The sequence below is a fragment of the Neofelis nebulosa genome, chromosome 1 (genome assembly GCF_028018385.1).
Source record: "Neofelis nebulosa isolate mNeoNeb1 chromosome 1, mNeoNeb1.pri, whole genome shotgun sequence".
In the NCBI taxonomy this organism is placed as follows: Eukaryota; Metazoa; Chordata; class Mammalia; order Carnivora; family Felidae; genus Neofelis; species Neofelis nebulosa.
Window position 1 is genome coordinate 213,971,441 of NC_080782.1, and position 20,593 is coordinate 213,992,033.

Below are 20,593 nucleotides of genomic sequence, written 5' to 3' on the forward strand. Positions count from 1 at the left end.
GCGTCCTCCCCTACAAAATGGTGCTGACAATAATAACATAGGCCTCCTATGGCTGCCGTGAGAATTCAATGAAATAATGAGCAGGAAGCCCCTGGCACATAGAAAATAATCAATAAATGTTAGCTTGTTAGCTGCTTCTTTGCTTTTCCTTCATTTATTCACCCATTCAATTAATATTCAATGAACCAGCTTCTTCCCAGATTTGAATCACTTCCCAGTGGTGATATGAGTTAGAGCCGCAAGACATGCCTGGTCTCCTCCAGGCTAGTAGGATACAATTTAGCACCCCTTAGCTTAATGCACTAATTGGTCCCTTAGTGACCTGAAAGAGTTAACACACCATTGTAGGTTTTAATCTACCACTTCCTGACAAAAATGAATTTGAGTATTTTTTTATACATAAGTTCCCTAGAATTATAGTACCCAAATTCTCTCTCTCCCTCTCTCTCCTTCCCCCTTCCCTCCCTCTGCCCTTTCTCCCTCACCTTCTCTTTTTCTGTCTCTCTCCCTCTCTCTCTCTCTCTCTCACACACACACACACACACACACACACACACACACTACAACTCCCTAAGATCAGTAGATAGGTTAGATAATAAGATTGAAATAGTCCATTTAGAGTCTACTGAGGGCTTTTTTCTGATCACAAAGCAATGCGCTATAGAAAACTTCGGAAGTTCATAAATCTACATTAGACACAAATTTTTCATAATCTTACAAGCCCTCCCCCAAAATAGTTTTCAGGATACACTGCAAGTATTTTGTTCTATTTTCTTTCAAACTTTTTAAATTCTTATATAATACATATTCCATAATTTATATACTGTCATATACACTTTATGTCCTGTGTGTTGCTCTTATAACTAAAATTATCTCATGAACGGTTTTCTGAGTCACTCAAATTCATTGAAATATTCTAACAACAACCAAATATTCCATCATATGGACATTCCATGATTTGTTTAGCTATGAGTCTATTGTAGGACATTTAGGGAATTTTCTTTTTGTTTCTACTATAATTGATATTGAGACCACATCAGACGTACATTTTAAAATTCATTTCTGTTATTTCCTTAGGCTGGATTCTTATAAGTAAAATTATCAGATAAAAAAGTACAAACATGTTGAAGGCTTGATGAAGATTATAAAATTGCTTTGCACCGACGAGCAGAGTTTGACAATCCCTTTTCACCACATTCTGGCCGCCCTGAGTGTTGATCCGATACATACATTAAATTTTATTTTTGTTTTAATTTGCGTCATTATGATTACTAATGAGATGCCATTTATTCCTGTTTATTATACATTTGGTCTATCTGTTCTGTGAATTGTAGGTTTATGGTTTTGCCCATTTTATTGAGAAGATAGAGGTTTTATTATCAGTTATATTAACTCATTATATATTAATATTTTCCCACTGTTTTATTTTTAATCTGAAATATTTGCTCAACAGAAAAGGGCCATAGACCTCAAGCAAAGCTAAGGTATTTTTCTTGTTAATAAATATATCCCATCAAAATATCAATAATGCATAATTTCCTTGTTTGCGTTTAAATTTTTATGATGTTTTTGACGCAGAGATTGTAATGTTAAATATTAAAATCAATCTTTTCCTTTACGATTTAGTCCATTGCTTATATACTTAGATAGTCCTTTCCCCATCTGGGATAGGATAAATATTTACCTAAAGTTTCTTCTAGTGTCTTAAAGTGGTTTGATTTTTCATGTTTTACTTTCTAATTCATCTAGAATCTACTCTGTTGTATATAGCAAGAATGTAAATGAAACTTTCTCAAACACATATTTTCTAGTGCCATTTATGAAATAATTCATCCTTTTTAGTATTAATTTCCCATAAATTAGCATCTATTTATGTACCCTACATTGTTTTCTATTCATTTGCCTATCACTGGTTCATCTCATATTTTGAAGTCTTAAAGGTCTGGTCATTCCCTTCTCACCCTTAAAAAGTCATTATTTTTCAAACTGTTTCTATTCTAAATTATTCCTTCCTTCAGATTAACTCTAGAATTATCTGACCAAGTTCCAAAAATTCCATTACATACACATTCATGAGCTAGTTGCAATCCCAATATTCCTTTCCCCTTTCTTCCTGCCAGTAGGGCTCCTGTTTTTTCAAGGGAAGAATGGCCATAGCATCTGACGATAAATTTATTTCCCAGACTCTGCTGTAATTAGACTAAACAAATGAATCAGTTTTGACCAACGAGGCAGTGATGGCTTAAAAATATGCTCACAAATTCTTTGGTACTCTTCTCCCCAAAGGGTGGAAGGGACAGTGTTAGTCTTGCAAGGCTAGTTTATACAGTAATGTGATTTCTGCCTTGCTCTCTCTTGGATTGCTTGCTCTAGGGGAAGCCACCTGCCATGTTGAAAGGATACAACACAGAGACTATGGGAGACACCCACGTGGTGGGTAACTGAGGTGTCCTGCCAACTGCCATATTGGCAGTGAACCATCTCAGAAGTGGATCCTCAAGCCTGGTCATGCCTTCACACGATGGCAGCCCTTACCAGCATCTTAACTGGAACTTCATGAGAGACCCTGGGCCAGACCCACCAGCTAAGCCTCCATGGCATTCCTGATCCACAGAAACTGTGAAACAATAATTAATCGGCATTTGTTTTCACTTTATTTATCCCCTGCAGTAGTCTCGTGGTTGTTGTTTTTGCTGTTTTGCCACTGTTTTGGAGGTTATTTGTTCCACAGCAATAGATTACTAATACATAGGTATACGCAGAAGTCTTCTGCGGGCTCTTTACCTTTCCAGATAAATGAGAAATATAAGGCTGGAACCACCCTTTCTTTTCCTCTTTTCCTCCTTACATATTGGTGTGATGCCTGAAGAATAGCAGCCATCTTGCCACCATGAGGCAACAAACATGAGTGTGAGAGTTGGTGCATTAAGGGTGACACGATAGAATGACCGGAAGCTGGGTGCTTAAAGATATTGCTGAGCGGCTGGAACAATAAATAAACACAACGAGCTGGTAAACAAGTCTTACTTAAAAACCAGCAAGTCTCTCTCTCTCACTATGTGAGGGAAATAAACACTTTGTTTGATGTACCTTTGGCCAATTAATTAGTTACTGCCACCCAAACTTTCTTAACGAACGGTTGGGGTCAGATTTTGCTCCATGGTCCTGGTTCCACAGAACCAGGTAGTTTGTGAATATGTTTAGTGTGATTTTAGAGCGATGAAAGACAAATGTTAATAGTTCTAATGCAACAAATAAATTTAAAAAAACACATGTAGACTTCCTTCAAAAACTCTGAGCTTGTAGGAATAATGGAAGGTGAATTAATAAATGACAGCAGAATCTAGATTACCTCAGGGAAAAATGCTTCAGAGTATTTAGCATATGAACAGACTCCCTTTTGCTGCACTTTTTTTGTGCTGATGTAGATTAACCAGTGGTCAAATTGCCGACACTGGGGTATTGATCACAATTCTTCAAAATGCCCATGAAACACAAAATACAGTAAAAAAAAAAAAAAAGGTTTTTTTCTAATTCTACAATCCTACATTTTGAATCCTACACTCTGCACTTCTTTTAACAAATAATTAACCAGCTATCCTTAAAACATTGTTCATTCAGAAGTGATCTGTCGCCAGTATCCCCCAGCGAGGCCATCCACTTATTTGTCTCTCTCAGGACGTTATTTAATCTCTGAAACGTGAAAATATATGTTATTTTATTTCTAACTTACTACATTTTACAGTGTATATTCTCAGAAATGGTACCATTCTGCCAGCTACCAGAATGGGTAAAATGTCAAAGATACAATGTCAAGTCATGATGAGAATGTACAGCAATCAAAACTCTCAGACCAGAGTGTTAACTGCCATTATTAAATGGAAATGTTGGATGACTGTTTAGTATCTGCTAATATTGAACATATGCATACTCTTTGGCCCATGAATTCCACTAAGTATATAACCAACCGAGATAGTACCTATGTTCACCACAAGATATATACAAGAATGCTCATAACAACATTATTCATAATAGGCAAAAACTGTGAACAACCCAAATGTTCATCCACAGTAGAAAGGATAAATGAACTGTGGTATGTTCATCCAGTGAAATGCTAGAGCAATGAAAACGAATGAACTATTGCTCCCAACAACACGGACTCTTGGAACCTCAGTGTTGAATGAAAGAAGCCAGACAAAAAAAGCCTATATACTGTATGATTCCACTTATTTAAGGAAGCGTTTTCTTAAAAAAAAAAAAAAAAAAAATGACCAATCCAAATAGTGATGATAGAAATCAGAATGATGAAACAAACAATGATCAGCCTTGTCAGGATAGGAAGTGAAATGAGCACAGGGAATCTTCTGGGGTCTGGTAATTTTTTATTTCTTTACCTGGGTAGGGCTTTCGTGGGATATTTAGTTTGTACTTTGTAAAAAACCATCAAAGTGCATGTTTTTCTATCTATATGCTATGCCTCCCATAAAAATGGTGCCACTGCTTCCAACTTATTCCTCCAGTATAATTTTTTAATGCAATATATTTAAGTGTTAATATAAAGCAGACCAAGCTTGTGACTCATAGCAACTTTTGCTTCAAAAAACTGAAGGTAGAAAAAAATTGAAACCGCTGTTCTAAAACAAAATAAAACAAAACACAAATAGTTGTGTCATAGGTCCAAAAAAAAAAAAAGATGAAAAACTGGGGCAGTATGTTTTTGGGTAGGACAAAATAAATATTACCGGTAGTTTCCCTTTCCTTACCCCTTGGGCTAAATTGGGCCTCAAAGGAAGGGTGATAACAGAAGAGATGGAGAGGTTCACACTCTTGCCTTGCCTTCCTGCATCTGACGGAGTGTGGAGTTGAGAAATGGCAGTACAGGAGGCTGGCAGATGGCCACATGTGGGTTCTCTATCTTAATTTGAATACAGTTGGTTTAGGTTGACCTGCTTCCCAATATTAGCACTGGCACACCTTGTCCACTAGAAGTGTGGGTGACCATAAGAGCACCTAGGCCAACAGTTGCTTTGGACACCTATCAAAATTCACCTCCAAGTCCATGACTCTGACTCTCAGGTGAGATTTAAGATTTAAGAAAGATTTAAGCCCCTGTCCGGTTCTGTGCTGCCTCTCACGTTTGCCCATAGGCACACACTCTCTAAGACAGTATGAAGAATGCATGTTAAAGATGATTTCTCTGGCTCTTAGGGTTTTATTGGAGGATTTAACTGGAAGTCAGATGTCCAAGGTGGTGAGGTTCCATCTTAGAGATTGATTCTGAAAACCACATGTCTCCCCAGAGTCCAGGAGTTCTGACTCGCACTTGATTTTTTTTTCCCCTATAAAAACCTACTCAGAATTTGGCCAGAAAAAATAACTTCAAAAGATATATGAAGCAGCTTAAATATTTTACAATAAAAAAAAATTTATCCAGGTCTAGAGAGATCCACATAGACTATGTGATAAGAAAGTGTTGTATGTTTATAACAGTTTTCACAATTTCATATACGGCAAAGCTATTTATCCCCAAGAGGGAAAATGGCATGCACCTTTACTTCTTCAGGTGCCCTGAATTTGGAGGTTTAAAATAGTGCTTTGTTGCACCTCCCTGGGATTTTGACAAATGCTTCAGGCTATTGGAAAACTTTAAAGGGACTTAACAAGAAACAGCATTGCACCATTTTCTTTTAATCTGTGTACATAGTTGTCTAGTTATGGCTAGCTTTAAACCACCCAAAAGCTGGGAACATTTTAAATCCTATTTGCTTCTTGAGTGGACCACTCATTAATGTGCTTATCTGCTTGCTTACTTCTGAAGTTAAATCTTATTTCTACATCTACTTTTCCTAATAATTTTTTTGTGTTGATTTTTTGGGCAAAATATCACATGTTTGTTTGTTAATTGTACAGTTCCCAGACTTTGGAATATGTTTAAAGACATGTTTTGAATGTGCAAGGCTCAACCCACACTTAACTTGTTTTGTCTATGAGGTAAATACCCCATGCTTAGAGTTATTTTTCAAGATACTGTTAAACACTAAGAGCGCACATCCTACCCTACCACTACTTCTCCTCACCACTCCTGCCCCCCAAAATAAGCCCATTTTCATGCTTCTCATAAAAGACTCAAAAAGGCTTTGAGAACACATTCATTAGACCATGAGTCACCATGAATTCTTCTAATATGCTTTTTCTTAAAGTTACATTCTAGAGATCTAATACGCTTTTTCTTAAAGTTACATTCTAGAGAGAGCCCCATACGCATCTATCGATTTACAAGGCAGGACGCACTCTCAGCTCGCACTTCTGGGTCTGCCTCCATGTGGAGGGGGCCATCTTCTCACATCTCCAAGGAGTCCTCATCTAACCTTGAGAGCTCAGGTCATCCCTACCCTGTACCTGTGATTTCTTTCTCAGTTCTGCTTTCTGGATCCTCTTTTGAGCAACATCTTGGAAGTAATTCCACTTTCCCTTATATCCAAAGATGAGGTTGTCTTGCTCAGTAAGCAAATCCAACAAGAAAACTCTATCTTCATCATGTGCACTGACATGAGAACGACAGACACGTGGTAACGGCCGATTGGCAGTGGAGGATGGGGGGAGCCGGCAGTTAGACGTTCATTTAGAGTAGCATAACCCCCACATTCATTTATTTATTTATCATCCTGATGGGCTTGAGAAAAGGCTTGAGGTGGCTACGTAACCCCATCTCCAAAGATAAACGTAATTAGTGCTTTTGGGTCATAGTGATTTGGGAAGGGGCTAATTATACCATCAAAATCCTTCTGTCCTTGCAATAACCTACATCTAAAGTGAAGATTAAAGTTATTCAGCCTTTGAAGAGAAGCTTTTTGTTGGGGGATTTTCAAGTATGCTTGTCAGGTATATGCCCGTCACTGGTAACATCTTCGGAATATACTTGTCGTCTCTCTGACACCAGTAAATCCATTCGTTCCCAGCTGTAATTTATCTCTTGATAAATCAAGCTATCAAGTTGAAGTGTGAAAGCAATACCCTTAGGACATAAAATACCACTGAATCCACTGTTTGGTTAATTTATTACTATTATTAGGGAACTGACAGGATTACTTTAAAAATCGAGTGCCCAGAGGCCCCAGATTTCTATCAGGTCTTCGATACTGGCACAGTGTTCAATCATACCCAGCTGACCCAGCCACTTCCCTCAGCCTCCTTCTGCTCCCAGTCCCTTTGGAGAATCCTTCTGGGAAGGGAGGAATGGCTGAGCCGGGCACAGGCTCTTCCGGAACATTCAGACAGATAGGTCTGACAGTCAAGAGATAAAGCCTTGAGGCTTCTTTCTCAAGGAAGTTGTTTGCTTTCTTAAAAGGACTGCCTCTCTATTCAGTCCCTGACAGCATGGCTTTATGTACGTTGAGGCATAGCACTAAACACTGACGTGGTACAGCGACAGGAGTTCCAAGCAGGAGGCAGCAGACGTGACTTGAAATCCTAACTCTGGCATTTACTAGCCGTGTGACCTTGGACAAGTTATTTAGTTTCTATAGCTGCAAAATGGTGTTAATAAGAGGATTGCTGAGAGAATGAATTAAGACAGGTAGAAATGCTCGCCTCACAAGAGGTGACCAAAAAATGTCTGTTGCTCCCTTTTAATGCCATATTTTTTGAAGCAGATGTTATAGGGATGTGTCAATGATCTTAATTTGTCAACCATTAGTGATTATCCAATTCTCAGTCATACTCAGGTTTGTTTTAATTGTGGGATTCGACCCAGCATTGGGCATTAGGGTACACGATAAATGAAGACACCTCCATAAGACTTTTCTCACATCTTCGACCCTAATGAAATGTAGATTAAATCCCACTAAAACAAATGCCATAACCGACCCCAACCTTGCAAAAAGAAAAGAGGGCGGAGAGGGCCTAGGAAACAGAATCCAAGCTACAGCCAACCAAATAGTATTTCAAACAGCACTTAAACTTTTCAACATTCTAGCATGAACATTGTTGTAAGAGGAAATGCCCAGTATAAATTACCAGCGAGCTGGTTTGCGCACACAATGGCGGCAGTTCAAGAACCTACTTAAGCTTCTGCTATTGTGCTCTGTACTCTTTCCAGCCTTCTCCTTGACAAGCCACTTCCATTGCCACCTCAAGACCTTTGCGCTTGCCTGTCTCCCAGCCTAGGATACTTGTCCCTGATCTCAACTAACCTCTTTCACCGCTTCATGAAGACCTGAACTCACCATTCTGGGGGGGGGCCTTTATTAAATACCTCACTGGAATGGTTCTCATACCCAATGCCCATCCATTAATTGGCCCCTTACCCTGCTTTTTCTTCATAGCAGTAAACCTGACATAGTATTTTTTGGTCTCCTACTAGCATGGTAGCCTTTAGAGCCCAGAAGATATTTGTCTTATTCACCACTACTACAAATGTCTAAAATTATGCCTAACCTATAGTGGAGACTGAGATGAAGAAAGGCTGGTGTCCTCCACTATCACACAAGTTCAAAGCATCCTTCTGCAGCCCACAGCACTTCAGTTCCTAAAACCATATGTCCCAGAACAAAAGCAGAGCAAAGCCAAGCGGGCACCCCTACCCAGACTCATTCAGATTCCTATAATCTCTCGAAAGTCTATAGTCATCTCCTAACTGGTCTCCCTTCCTCAAGGTTATGTTATAATTTCTTTTTTTTTTTATCCACCCTACAGACTTCCTTTCTTGTTGATTCTGGTTTTGTTTCCCTTGTGTTGGCTTGGTGTTTTTTATTGAGGTATGATTGACATACAGTAAGTTGCCTGTACTTGTATAATTTGATGACTTTCGACATCTGTATACAACCAAGAAACCATCACTGCAATCAAGATAACGAACAATTCTATCACTCCCAAAAGTTCCTTCATGCACCTTTGCAATCTCTCCTTCCCACCCCTGCCCCAGCTGCCCCAACCCTCATTCCCAGATTAGTTTATATTTTCTAGAATCTTATATGAATGGAATCACACAGTACGTACTTGAGGGTCTTTTGGGGGGAGGGAGTGCTGGATGCTTTCACTTAGCATAATTATTTTGATATTTATCCACATTGTTGTATCAATGGTTCTTTCTTTTATATTACTTAGTGGTATTATACTGAATGGATATACCACAATTTCTTCAGCCATTCACCTGTTGATAGACATTTGAATTGTTTCCAGTTGGGGGCAACTGCAAATAAAGCTGTTATTAACATCCATGTACAAATCATTGTCTAGACATGCTCCCCTTTCTTTTGGATAGATACCTAGGAGAGGAATACTGGTTCATATGGTACATGTACGAAACTATTTTCCAAAAATAGTTCCATTTTACATTCCCACCAACTGTGCATGAGGGTTCCAGATGTTCCACATACATACCAATACCTGGTATTCTGACAGCAACATCTAAATGAAGGACAAACCTGATCATGTCACTCCTTAGAATTACCCATGATTCCCCACCCACTGCAGAATAAAGCCCACCTTTCTCAGGGATTTTTACAAGACTGCCTCCCAGCACAGACATGCCTTCCACCACTCTTCTCTTTTTTCAATCCCAGCCCCCAGACCTTCTCCACCTAGCTTACAGCTTCCTCAGTCTCCCACAACCACAGCACCCTTGCCTGACTCTGGGCTTTTATACAAGCATTTCTCCATTCTTTTGCTATTATGGGCTGAATTATGTCACCCCCAAAATTCAGAGGTTGAACTCTTAACCCCGAGTCCCTCAGAACGTGACTATATTTGGAGACAGGGTCTTTAAAAGAGGTAATTAAGTTAAAATGAGGTCATTAAGATGGGCACTAATTTCATTTGACTGGTGTCCTCATAAGAAGCGGAAATTTCATGATAGACTCTTAATAGAGGGAAGAAGATATGAAGGCATAGGGAGATAACAGTCATCTATAAGCCAAGGAGATGGCCTGGAACAGAATTTTTCATCATGACCCTCAGAAAGAACCAACCCTACTAATACCTTGATCTTGGACTTCCAGTCTCCAGAACTATGAAATGACAAATTTCTGTTGTTTAATGCACTTGGTCTCTGGTATTTGTTATGGCAGCCTGAGTAAACTAATGGATTCATGTCTTCAACTCCTTCCCAACCACAGGCCCAGCCTACTTGTTTTCTCTTCTAATTCTTCCCCCACTTCTCTTGCTCAGATTTAATACCTCCCTCCCCCCCCCTTTTTTTTTTATCTTTGCCATGGTACTTTGTTCATGCCTCTCCTGGGAATTTGTGTAAGGGTCTATCTTCCACTCTAGGCTACAAGATTTTCTTGAAGGTTTTTTTTTTTTAATTTGCATTCTGAGCTGTCTAAATCAGTCTCCTAACTCAATAGAGCCTTTTATGTATATTTTTTTCACAAATTCTCTGGAACTAGGCTGCTCACTCAGATTTCTTTCCCCCCCACAGCTTCCTACTGTCTCTTAAAAAAAAAAAAAAAACACAAAAAAAACCACAAAAAAACTCCTAGTAATTTCCCTGCATAGGAAACTATCCCAAAGAGATTTTTGAACAAGTACATAAAAATGGATGTACAAGAAAGTTCTTCAGAGCATTGATTATAATATCCAAAAATTGCAATAGGCGTTAAGTGTTGTTCAATAGAATTAGTTAAATAACTTATGGTATGTCTCACAGAGGGATATTGTGCAGTCAATAAAAATGATGATGCGGATCTATATTAATTGACATGGAAAAAATAACTATTATTGAATGAACACAAAACAAAACAGGATACAGAACAGGACGTATAGTATGATATGTAAACAAAGTCATGTATAAGTATAGCTCTAGGTAACCACACATACAGAAATATATGGAAGAACATTTCCCAAAATGTTATAAGACTTAAATCCGGATGGTAAGTTTTCACACAGTTTTTCTTTTTTCTCTGCAATTCCAGAAATGTGTAGCTTTTTGAAAGTAGGCAAGAATTCATTTTATGACCAGAGTAAAATAATAACATTATTTCATTTAAAATATATATACTAATAAAGAGGAGAGTAGCTAGGCTCTACTATTCTGCTAGATCAACGCCTTCACCCAAGCATGGAAAGGAGGCAATTCTTCTCATCCTGCTAATTAAGCTTCCTGAAAGCAGGTCAGCCCTGGGTGCAGGCCACACAGATGGGCATCTGCATGGCATGATTAGGAGCTATTGAGCTGCTCTGCCCAGCCCGCCCTGGTCTCATCCTTGAGCCCTGCAGTCAGGCTTTAAAAGCCTAAGTTTCTCATTATTAGTTATTCCATTTGGATACTTCAATTAGGCAGCTGTTAAAATTCATGGGGAAAAAAAAAAGCTATTATTAGTTAAGGACATGATAACCCAATTAATTCCCCCAGCAAAAGGCTGAACCATTAGATTATTATATAGAAAAGGAAAGAAGGGGGAACGGGCAGGAATTGGTGATAGGAGTGGGGAAATCCAACATAAACACACTCAGTCCCTGGGGAAAGTAGTGAGAGGGTAACCCACAGAAGGAGGGCCTTTAGTGATAATCACAACTGGTTTGCGAATGGTACGGCAAAGCTCGCTCCTCAGTGGGACACAAATAGCTAGAAACCGCACTCCCTAGTGGGACAAAAATAGCTGGACACGAATATTCTGAGACATTTTTTCAAAGAACCAATCACACACACTTTGATTCTCCATCAATACACGCTTTCCTTCCTTTTGGCCACATCTGAACACGTGGTTGATGGCCATCAGCTGCAGACCAAATGGGACAAAATAATATTGTGCTGCGTTACCCAGTGTTTTTCATTCCCTGTATTTTCTGCTAACCCCTTTGTGGCAGATTATGTTTTCCCTAGATGGCCATACCAATATATGTCCATATGCTCACAGTGTGGCATGGACAAGCCTCCTCATCCAGAGGTGGGATCAGTGTTCTTTCTCCTTGAATGCAGGTGGACCTTTGTAACTTCCTCAACCAATGAAAGGACGCCTTGTGACTGATGAGGCTTGCCATAAAGAGCAATATGGCTTCTGCCTGCCTCTCTCTCTCTCTCTCTCTCTCTCACCTCTTGCCCCTGGAACCCAGCCACCATGTTCTAATAAAGCCCATGGCACATGCTGCGGCCACGTGAGGGTCTTCCGGCTGACCTCACCAGCTAGGCCCCCAGCCAACAGCAACCTCCAGATACTGCATTTATAAGCTTTACGATGATCTCGGCCCCACAATGTTGATGACTTTCAGCTGAGGCCCCAGACACAGGAAGAGAGATAACTTGTCCTCATTGCGCCCTCTCTGAATGCCTGACCCACAGAAACCATGAGACATAACAAGTATTTTTGTTTTGAGCAATAAGTAACCAGCATACTACCCTACTCTTACCACTGCCCTCAGACTAGGATGCTAAAAGAGAAAGGGGTCAATTAGTTTTTGAGTTTCAAAGTAGTTTTTCAACAATCGTTTCTATGATGATGATGGCTTAAAGGAATTAAATTTGGAACCTAAATATCCTGGCATTTGACTATCAAAAGACAAAAGCCCTAAAGAACTTAGAGGCATAATACTTATGACTTAGGCAAAAAATTCAGAAAAAGGCAAGATAGGAGTGAATTTTCCAGTCTAAGAGGATATTAAAAACAATGTTTTAAAAAATTTTTGCGGAAGAGAAGACAGAGTCTTCTGAAACTTCACTGCTGGAATCCAGGCAGTGTAGACCAGAGGTGTTGATGGGTATCTCAGTAAACGCCAAAAGGATTGATCAAGAGGATCAAGGATGGGGATAATCAGACATCTCTTGCCCGCATTGGTTAATGACGATCTGGGACCAGATGGGGCCCACAACAATCCGTAAGTTCTAAGGGCAACTTAATATCAACCATGAGGAGAAGGAAAGAATGGAAAAAAAAAAAAATAGGATTCACCTGAGACTGATCATGTTAAATATTCTGCCATCAGTAGCGGGGAATGATTGAAATACTGTGTAAATTTACTTACTAGAATATTAAGTGACATTATTTATACATTAAAGTTATAGCTTAAGGAATTTGTACATTCTTCACCATTTTGATATTCACCTTCCCTGATAAAATTGTAACCTCCAGGAGGGGGAGAACATAAATGGCCCAGAGTACACACTCGATGAATATGTTTTAATGAGTAAATAAATGAAAAAAGAATTCGAAACAGCTCTGTTGTGGAAATCAGAGGCCATGAATCATCTCACCTCTGTTTCCAACAAGCCAGGTGGCCTTTAATAGGTCCCTAACTCTCTTGGGGCCCAAGGGTTCTGAGCTATAAAATTAGATGATCTCCAAGTATACCTCCAACTCTCCTATCCCACTGGACCGTAAGCTACTACACAATAGGAATCAAGATCCAATCATTTTGTGAGCCCCAGGACCTAGCACAGGGCCTGGTAAATAGCAGGCACTCGATAAATATTTGTTGAAAAATGAGATGAACATTACGCTAGGTTTCAAACCCTAATCAGGACAACGTGTAATTTGGTTGCCTTTTCAAGTACATAAATGTTAAATGAAAACTAAAGAGAAATAACAAACCGAGAATGTCATAATGTCATTTTCACGGTACAGCAACATTTCCTAACTGCCCAGCATTTAAGGAGTAATGGTTTCATTGCCCGGGAGTCTGACACGGTGATTTGCTCTGACTTGCATCCCTGTTATTCTGACTGACAGCCTCTCTGAGCTGTCTTTTGGTGGGCAGCGGTTGCCCCTGGTGCATTTTTGATCAAAAGTACATACTTCCTGTCATCTTTTATAATCCTCAGAACTTGAAGATTGTCTTTTACTTAAGTTTTCTGAGCTGAAATTAGGTTTGAATAATAATCAGGATTGTGGATCTTCCAAAGCAAAGGTACTTTATGAGAAAATGCTATCTTACGATTCTTCCAGGCATAGAATTTCAGAGTTGAAAGATTTTCCCATCCCAGGATTTTATCTTATTAATATTCTCCTTTGCAATTCAACTACCAAGAACTGGAAAAATCTCTGATTGTCCTCCAGCAATGGCATTAAAGGCTCCTCATAACATACAGCACCAGAATTGTGCCATAATTTAGTGAAATTGAACACTGCTCTGTGACTGCTAATTTTCCATCGAGATGATTCTGTCTCTAAGCAAGAAGAGAGAAGATGAAAACTTGATAGGGAAAAAAAAATCCCTTTTTCTAATTACTGTGAAGATTTTCAGATGCTTTAGGGTAAACACACCATTTTACCTTTGCCCTTATTTTTACCACAAGGTTCTGCTAAAAATCCTTTTGGCTAGCATGTCAAAACTGAGTTTCTCTTTTAATCTTCCACTTGGAAAACCCAGTTATAATTGTATAGTGATGATGCGCTCTGTTCTAGGAGACTGCTGTATCAGCGTATTCATTTTTAACCTTTATTTTCAATTATTTGCAGTTTGGGATTTAGTTCCCAAAGTCAATTTGGGAGACTTCTTCTCATTTAATAAAGGAAGCTAATTTACCCATTCTGCAGTTGCCAAACAATCACATTGAAAAATATGAGCATATGCATGTTCATAGACTCATTCCAGAGACTGAGTCTAGAAATATGCTTTTTAAACTTTCCTAATATATTAATCATTAACATAAAGTATTATTTTGCCATTTTCTATTAATTTCAACAGAATCTCCCTGTGCCTTTGCAGTGGGATTAATACAATTGGACTACAGATCTTCTGGATGAAGTGGGTTTTTTTAAATAGTCTTGTAATAATAATAATAAGTATCTTTCTTAAAGAAGGCACCCATTAGCGCCATTGAAGTCAATGTGTAGTTGTTTCCTTGCCAATATTGGTAATTCAAGGAATTTTAACACCTGTTAGAACATAAAGTCACATCTCTACTGTGGCAAGTCTTACTCATAAGATTATCATGTTGGGAGAAAGTGGACCGCGCCCGATGGGCTGTGATTTGAGAGTCTCCTTCCTCCTTCACGTCTACCCCACTATGCAGTATGAAGTACACATACTACTCATCCTTTTGACTTAATGAGATCTCTTTTAGAATGCAAACACGTTACCTGAGGATCACGATATATTGTCACGTCACGGCGTGTGGAACACCTAGGAATTAATTTCAGAAATTAATGAGTTAGGTATGAAAGGTTTGGGCTTTGCATATATACATATATATATATATATATTATATATGTATACATTTTATATTTTTAGCAACCCTCTCCAATAGTATTTTATACATGCCATTATTATAATTTTTTTTTTAGCATTTGTTTACCTTTAGGTAATTATCTTTGCCTAGGCTCCCTAGAGATGAGTCTGAGGCAAAGATGAGAGGCCAACGTTTTGCAGAGGTGCAATTCCAGGGAAGCGACCATGAGGGAGAAGGGGAGAGAGGAAGGGAAGGAGGACAGGCATAAACAAAGTGGTGGATTACTGAGCTGGCCACATCTTCCTGGAAAACATAGTCAGCTATTCAATCACATGACTCTCCACCCCTCCTAGTCAGCTGTGTGGAACCACTATACCTGGAACAGTCCACGCGGACAGGAAAGGAGGATATATCAGCCAGGATCCTCCAACTCTTGTCTACCATTCCTCAAAGGTCACCCCCCCCCCCGCCCCAATGTGTCACCTCCCCACTCACTTCTGAGTTATGACATCCGGTCCCTCCGGGAAGCCGCTGGAGAAGCCCAGGCCAGAGCCAATGATGCACGGCTACCTCTGAGCCCAGAAGTGCCAGGGAAGTCACAGGCCTTGTGTGTTTGGTCAGGTCAGATCTGAGCCGAGAAGCCAGAAGGCCCCCACTCCGGTGGACAAAATGAAACCCATGCTGAGCCCAGGTGGTGGCGGTAGCATTCAGACTATGGCAGTGTTGGCCAGGCCGTCCACCGAGCAACCATCTAAGGCCAAGAGGGCAGGTGGGGCTGAGTAAATCTGGAAAAGTACATAAAATGGTCTGGAACTAAAATTACTGCTCTATTTTTCTTAGACAGTGTGCTCCTTGATGGCAGACATCCTATCTCACCATCCCAGCATCCTTGTATCCCCAGAATTAAGGCCCAGACACACCATAACATAGACTGGAGTAAGCCCTGTTAACATACATTTTTTTGTAAATGCTCATCTTACTTGGTCATCCTGGGCACTAGAACACTTATGATAATTGTCAAATGGGTTCACCCATGACAAATGCTTACGTGTGGCACTTTTGGGAAGGGATTCTTTGATTTGGGCCATTATTTTACAAACAGCCAAAAGAGACAAAATGAGAATAAACACACTCCCAGGGTACTATGGTAATGAAGATAGGCTTTGGAATCTAACAGACCTAGGGACATGTTTGTATAACCTCACTGGATCTTGGTTTTCTTTTCTGGAAAATGGAGAGCATGATATCCGTCTCACCGCCCCGTTGGGGAAGCGTGTGGGATTGTGCCATGTCAACTTGGTTAAGCTGGGAACCGTGATGACAACTGTTTCCCAGAGGGCTCAAGGTTAGGATTGGCCAAAAGAGAAACCTGCCCAAAATTTGGGAGACGGAAGTGAAGCAGGAGAGAGGGGAAGGGCAGGAGACCTTTCCCTGCAGTCAGACATGGTGTCGGTGACACAGCAGTAAGGATCCCAGCCGGTGCTGACTTCCCTCTGCTCCACACCTAGCTTGTCCCCCGGACGGCGGCTTCTGCTCATCAACACAGCCACAAGCCCACCCCAGATGCTTGGCTGCAAACCACAGAGGCAGGTGCCACACAGAGGCTGTAGCTCCCCTCGGTCCTCTCCAAGTAATCCTCCCCTTGCAATCCACCTTCAGCGACTGGACGTGCTTAGTTTCCCAGATCTCACTGCAAGCTCTGAACTGCCTCTCTGGGCCAGTGCTTCAGGACAACCGGTAAATGACACCGCCAACCCTCCAGCTCCCTCTCCCAGGCTTTCACTTCCCCACCTTGCACAGGTATGTAATAAACCTGCTTTCCAGGGAGAACCCAATTTGCAGCTTTTGCTGATATCTGTGGTCCAAATACTCCCACTTTTCAAGCCATCGATATGAAGTCATTGAACATGGAGTTGGGAAGAAAGGTGCACAAGTGCTCTCAGGAGCTCATGAGCCAGCCTCAGCTCGACCCCGAACGAGCCCCTCATCCCATGACACTCACATGGCTGCTCTCTTTCCTTGACTGAACTCGGATTCATACAGCCAGATTACAGGGTGATGGGCATTGCACTCAATACAGCACCTGGCACATAGGAAATGCTCAATAAGTTAAAGTTAGTGCGTTATAGGAACCAACCCTCATGTTGTCTTTGGTTCCAAACCAGCTAAAGGAGGTATGTAACCTGCAACCTACAAAAAAAAAAAAAAAAAAAAAAAGTCCAGAGATAAAAGGATTTTCCAACTAACGCAAGAACAATTTTTACATAGATTAACAAAATGCTGTTTGCATCTATTTACAAATGAAGTAAGCAAATTCCATTTCCTACAAAACAAATATGAATTAAGGAAATAATAGAATATTTTGCACGTGCAGCAGTGGGGAAGGTTGCACTCCATGAATATTAAGCAGCAATTTTGTAGTTAACATTAAATGACCATCTCGGGGAGAAATTTATAGTTACTGAATCTGAGGCAGAAGCTTCCAGCTCCTTTCCCATAAACTTATTAGCAGACAAAGCCTGCCTGCATAAACTTAAATTTCAATACTGCCCTTCCCCTCCTAGTCTGTTCTCTTACCTGCGTTGTTCGCTAGCTCTGTAGTTGTGGTCACAGAATGTAAATATCCTTATCTCATCCGTGAAGCACTTTCAAAATTCAAAGCATTTGACATGTAGGATTCTTTTCTTCCTGGGCTTATCAAACAGCATGATGACTGATAGTTGCTCTTAATTTTAACCAAGGGTTTCAAGTTTATAATATTTGCTTCCCCAGCTGAGAATGACTAGATCAATGCTTACTTTGAAGTTGATTGTATATGGATTATTAAACAGTTATAAAGGCATGAAAACACACAGCAAACTATTCGTTCTCCCTCACCTCAGAATCGGCAAAACTTTTAGCCAAATATTGCTAAGAGAAACGTCTCTCTGGATTCAGGGCACATGCTCTTTTTCCTCTGCCCTGGAGCTACATTATTTGCACCAAATTCTTCATCTTCACAAAAATTCTACATCTGAAACCCCTGTGCTCTGCAAAGGACGCTTCACTGTATCACGGCTTTCTTTCAAATAACAGAGAACTTTCAGTTTCTCAGTCCACAATTGTTCAAAATTTATTGTTAAGTCATCAAGCTTATTTCTGAGGAGATTTGGGTTCCTCTAAAGTGCACTCTCTACAAACAGTGGCTACCTCTAATAGTTACCCAGAGGTGACTTTTTGTTCTTTGTTCTGATCTCTCTTTCTGTCTCTTTGAACTGCACTATAGCCATGGGAAGGATTTTATAAATCCTGGCTTGGATGGGACCAGGTAGAGAAAGAAAACAACCTTTGGATTAACTATCACCTGGACAAAACATCCCTTCTTGTACAGAATTCACTACTTCTGTATTCTTTCTTGAATAAATCTATCCAAATGAAGAAGGGAAAGTCGTTGCAGGCAAAAGAAATGGCAGGTACAAAAGTGTAGGGATAAGAGAAAATATACTGCAGTTCAGTATCAGGAAATTTCCCAAAGATGGAAAGGTAGCGGTAGATTTCACAACTCCACAAAACATGGCGCCGTTTTCTGCTCCTGAACTTGGATGGGTGGACTGTCCATTGTCATCCCCGATTAAGGAAAGGTTGAGCGGGAGGAATGTGGCCAAGGGCTCCGGAGACTTCTTTGTACTTTGCACTGTGCATATGCAAAAGAATGACGGCAAGATGGCTGCTTACACTGCACTGTTTAAATAGCTCTTGTATATCAAGCTAAGGCTTTGGACTTGGTCAGGCAGGAAATGGGAGTCCACTGTATTATTTTTAGCATGGAAGTGACGAGAACAAATTTGAGAGCTAGACTAGAGGGAGGCAAGATCCACTGGGAACCACTGCCACAACCCATGCCAAAAGTGTCAAAAGCTTGGGGGTGCTCGGGTGGCTCAGTTGAGTGTCCGACTTCGGCTCAGGTCATGATCTCGCGGTTCCGGGGTTCGAGCCCCGCCTGGGGCTCTGTGCTGACAGCTCGGAACCTGCAGCCTGCTTCTCTGATTCTGTGTCTCCCTCTCTCTCTGCCCCTCCCCTGCTCACACCGTCTCTCAAAAATAAATAAAAGCAAAAAAAAAATTGTTTTTTAAAGTGTCAGAAGCTTGAACTAAGGCAGTGACTGGGGCGAGGGTGGGCGGGAGACAAAGGAAGGGCTTAATAAGAAACTGAACGTTCCCTGTAAGTGTTGGGGGGGGGGGTGCTTAAGGCCTCAAGGGTGACACTGAGGATCTGGCTTCGGAAAGGGGTAGGTTTCTGCTTCAAGGGGAGAGTAGAGAAGGGGGTGATGTGGGGAGGAGGGTGGAAGAGCAGGAGCTGAGCTTTGGATTTCCTAGTGTGCCAGTGGATGAACCTCCCAGACTGACCACGGGAGGGCGGGGTGCCTAGGCCTACACAATTGCCCCCCACCCCCCCACCCCCGGGGCCTCCCTTTCTGTCTGCCCGAGCCTCCCAAGCCTCCACGAAGGACACCAGTATTTCTGCCCGCCCCCGCCGCCTCGCCCTTTCTTATCCTCACACTTTCCACTCCTCGAGGGATCTGCTGGATCGAGGACTCTGCCTGTCTCCAGGGCGGAAACAACTCCCAGAGCTCCATCAACGGTTCAGAGGTGGGACTTCCCTCCTGCGGGGCAGAACCTTACCTCTGACTCAGGAGCAGCAGCGGCCCTCATAGCCCTCCCAGGCCCCGCAGCTCCAGACAACCAGAGCGGAATATCCCAGCCCAAGCGGTTGCAGCTGTTTCCCTTCCTTTCACCTTCATCCCTAGTCTCCGGAGCCAGAAACCTGGCTTGTGGTCCTCGCTGCTGCTTCTCCTCATGCCCCAGCCTCAGCCCGGTTCCTCCCCTGTAGCTCCTGTGCATTCCACCAGCCTCCCCCCATCGGCTCAGGCCCTCTGCTTCTCATCTGGCCCCCTTCCCAAATCTCCTGCTAGGTTGCCAGAAGGCGGTCTCAAATGCAAATCTGATCACGTGGCTTAAACTACTTTTACAAATCGGAGCACCTGGGTGCCTCAGTCGGTTGAGCCAGAGATTCCTGATCTTGGCTCAGGTGATGATTGAGCTCGGCTCCAAGCCCCTCATCCGTCTCTGAGCAGATGCCAGGAGCCTGCTTGGGATTCCGTGTCTCCTTCTCTCTGCCCCTCACCTGCTTGTGCACTCCCCCAACCCCCTCTCCAAATAAATAAACTGAAAAAAAAAAATACTTTTACAAATCTACATTCCCCCTGAGGACAAAGCACAGACTTCCAGGTGAGTCACAGAAGGCTTTGACATTTGGGTTTTACCCATGTCTCTGCCGTCATTTCTTAACCCTCCCCTCACACACTGCTGTGGCTGCTTCGCTGCTTTTCCCTTTTGAGCTTTGTGCCCTACCCTGACCATGTCTACCCAGCGATTTTTTTTTCTTCATAATTCATCTGGGGGACCTTTCCTGTCTCCTCGCAGAACTAACCGCTCCCTTATTTACCTC

The 20,593-nt window shown here is 41.4% G+C and overlaps 1 long non-coding RNA gene across 1 annotated transcript in view; it reads right to left on the bottom strand.

Annotated features, from left to right (window-relative positions):
• Nucleotides 1–20,593, bottom strand: part of LOC131484920 (uncharacterized) — a 73,909-nt gene that overhangs the window by 22,006 nt on the left and 31,310 nt on the right. Inside the window, exons 7-8 of the long non-coding RNA XR_009248502.1 lie at nucleotides 17,109–17,189; nucleotides 15,018–15,060 (exon numbers count right to left, since the gene is read on the bottom strand). This is a non-coding gene — a long non-coding RNA (uncharacterized LOC131484920). The remainder of the gene's footprint in view (nucleotides 1–15,017; nucleotides 15,061–17,108; nucleotides 17,190–20,593) is intronic.